The following is a 3,096-nucleotide window of genomic DNA, read 5'->3' on the forward strand; positions in this document are numbered from 1 at the left end:
CCATCTGATCTATGAAATGGGAGAAAAAATAGTTCTCCAGTGCAGAAATGTGATAAGGAAGGTGAGAATAAAAGTATTGGCTATTGTTATTATTATTGCCACCTGCAAAATTCAAATTTCCCCACAGCCTCACAAACATTATATTTTATCATTTTAAATTTGTTTTTGTTTGTTAAATAGGTATAAAATGGTATTTGTTGTATCTGTACTTCCTTGTTACATGATGATGTTTATATTTTCTTTTTATTATTATTTTATTTATTTTGCTGTACCAGGTCTTATTGTGGCATGTGGGATCTACTTCCCCAACCAGGGATTGAACCTGGGCCCTCTGCATTGAGAGTGCAGAGTCTTGACCACTGGACCAATGGTGAAGTCCCTACACCTTTTTCAAGTGTTACCTTCTGTGTACTTTTTGTCTTGTGATGCCTGTTCTCTCCCTCATTGAGCATTCAGATATTTGGTGTTATTCACTCAGAATTTACTCATTTTAAAGATATTTCTAAAGTAAGTAATGCTTATCTACCATTCACTGCATATATTTCCCCTATTCTGTTGTTTTCCTCTTTTTCTTGGTGTTGTGGTCCATGTTTTTGTTTCTGATTTTGTTATTACTTCAGAACTTTAAAAGTTTCCTCTCTCATAGTTGGCATTACATTTTGTTAAATAATTGTGTTGTGAAGATTTGTTTATTCCATACTTTGATTTGATTTTACCTGATTTTAACCACTTAACCTTGCTGAGATGTATGGTGCTTCATAGTTGGAAAAGCTAGAAAGATGAGGATAGGAAAAAAACACCTCCCTTGTACCATTTCTGTGACCGGTAGGAGAGGCAGTGTGTGTAGTGTACAACAAGGTGTCTGAAGGTACAGAGCAGGCTGAATACTGTGATGGGAAAACAGCTATTTTGAGTTGCTGCCTAGGCACTGAACAGTAAGACAACCCTGGACACATAGTTGAGGACTTGAGCTTAGGATTCCCACCACAAGTTCCTGCTTTACTGTTCCCAGGACATCTTTTAAAATAACTGCTTAGAGATTTCCCTGGTTGTCCAGTCTCTAAGACTCTGCACTCCTAATGCAATGGGCTCAGGTTCGATTCCTAGTCAGGGAACTAGATCCCCCATGCTGCAACTAAGACCCAGTGCAGCCAAATAAATAAAAAATAAAATGGTAAACAAAACAAAGCAAAACACTTCCTTCTTAAAAGATTAAAAGAACTACTTAGATTTCAACCCCCCGTCCCCCCAGCCAAAATTAGTGACCTCTGCCCGATTCCACCTTCTAAGTCCAGGGGTTTGCCACCCTGTTTTCTACCTCCATGCCTGTGACCTGGGGTGGAGAACTCCCCTTCCCCCAGGTCACTGCTCCTCCTACCTCGCTTTCTGGGGTTTGTAAGTAATAAACCTTGTGATTCTACTTCTTTTGTGTGAGTGTTTGGAAACTGTACCTTCAATCAAAATGTCCCTGGGATTTTCCCTTTCCCAAAGTGGCAGCTCAGATGCTGAGGTAACTACCTGCCAACCCCGAGTGGGTGACTTGAGGCAAGGAATAGACTTTAATTGGGGAGCTGGCAGACTGAGAAGATGGCAGGCTAGCACCTCAAAATAGCCATCTTATTGGGGTCTGGATGCCAGGTTCTTTGATAGATCAGAGATGAGGGCAGGTGAGGAAGCAAAGTAAAAAAGCCATGAATCGTGCAAACATCTCCTAGAATGGCAAGCCTCACGCAGGGGATGTGTTAATTTCTTCCTTCCTACCATTCACAAGTGGACAGGGTTCTGAACAAAGGCACTTTAGTTTAACAATCAGGCAGAAGGGCAGGATTCTCTGAGGCAAACCATTCTGTATGATTATAATAACAAAAACAACGAGAGGCAAGTCAAAGAAGCAGTTCCAACATGGAGTCAGAATTGGCTTCCTCCCTGGAACAAGGATACAGTATTAAGTTCCTTCCAAACTTTAAGAGGGCATAATCCGGGACTTCCCTGGTGGTTCAGTGGCTAGGACTCCATGCTCCCAATGGAGGGGGCCAAGGTTTGATCCCTGGTCAGGTGGTCCCTAGATCCCACATGCCGGAACTAAGAGTTAGCATGCCACAACTAAGGATCCTGCATGCTGAAATAAAGATGGAAGATCCCCCGTGCTGCAACTAAGAGCCAGTGAAGCCAAATAAAAACTATAAAAATAAATATTAAAAAAATAAAATAAAATACGGTAGGAAAGCTGTTCCTCTGTTGACCAAATACCTGATGGTGATATCTTGGTGTTGTTCTCTTTTTCCAGTTAGGTCCATGGTCATGTGTACAGTGGGCTTCTCTTACAGGCTTAGGCTGAAAACACCAGGGTTGCCTGAGAGTCTTGACCAACCCTATCCCCAACACAAGTTCTTACAAGTAAGAGAAAAGAGTGGGCTTCTGGGGGTGGGGCTGTTTTCTGGTCTCCAGAAACAAGGTACATTATTAGATCTGGAAGGGAAAGATATGCTGAATAAAGCTTTCTCCTAGGCCATGTGGTAGGTATCACACAGCGAGATGCACACAATATATCAAAGGAACTCTTAAACACATTAAAAATCACATTATTTTTCTTGTGAAAGTAATACTCCATGTTCTCATTGTATCCGTTACCTTTTACCTCCTGTCTTTGGGGTGCAGTTCATTGTAGTCATATAGTGTCGGGGAGGGGGAAATTTCCCCCTTCCTTTCTGGGTGCTTTTGGCTAGTCTAATAATTAAATTGACAGAAGGCAGATTCACAGGAGGAAAAAAAAACAATTTAATTCATATGTACAGAAAGAAAGGTGAAAGTATTAGTCACTCAGTCGTGTCTGACTGTCTGACTCTTTTTGACCCATGGACTGTAGCCCACCAGGCTCTTCTGTCCATGGGATTTCCCAGGCAAGAATACTGCACTGGGTTGCCATTCCCTTCTCTGGGGGGATCTTCCTGACCCAGGGCTCGAACCTGGGTCTCCTGCATTGCAGGCAGATTGTTTAACACTAGTGCCACCTGGGAAGCCCCATATGTAGGGAGGTCTCATAAATATAGGACCTAAGAAGTGACCAAGGAAGGCAGTTTGGGTTTTTTTTTTTTA

At 42.0% G+C, this 3,096-nt stretch overlaps 1 non-coding gene across 1 annotated transcript; it reads right to left on the bottom strand.

Moving 5' to 3' along the window:
• Positions 1 to 301: 301 nt before the first annotated feature.
• TRNAE-CUC (transfer RNA glutamic acid (anticodon CUC)) lies at positions 302 to 374 on the bottom strand. The gene has a single exon. It is a non-coding gene; the product is annotated as a tRNA-Glu (tRNA).
• Between the last annotated feature and the right edge of the window lie 2,722 nt (positions 375 to 3,096).

Source organism: Giraffa tippelskirchi, chromosome X, assembly GCF_054371585.1.
Source record: "Giraffa tippelskirchi isolate mGirTip1 chromosome X, T2T-mGirTip1v1.2.pri, whole genome shotgun sequence".
Classification (NCBI taxonomy): Eukaryota; Metazoa; Chordata; class Mammalia; order Artiodactyla; family Giraffidae; genus Giraffa; species Giraffa tippelskirchi.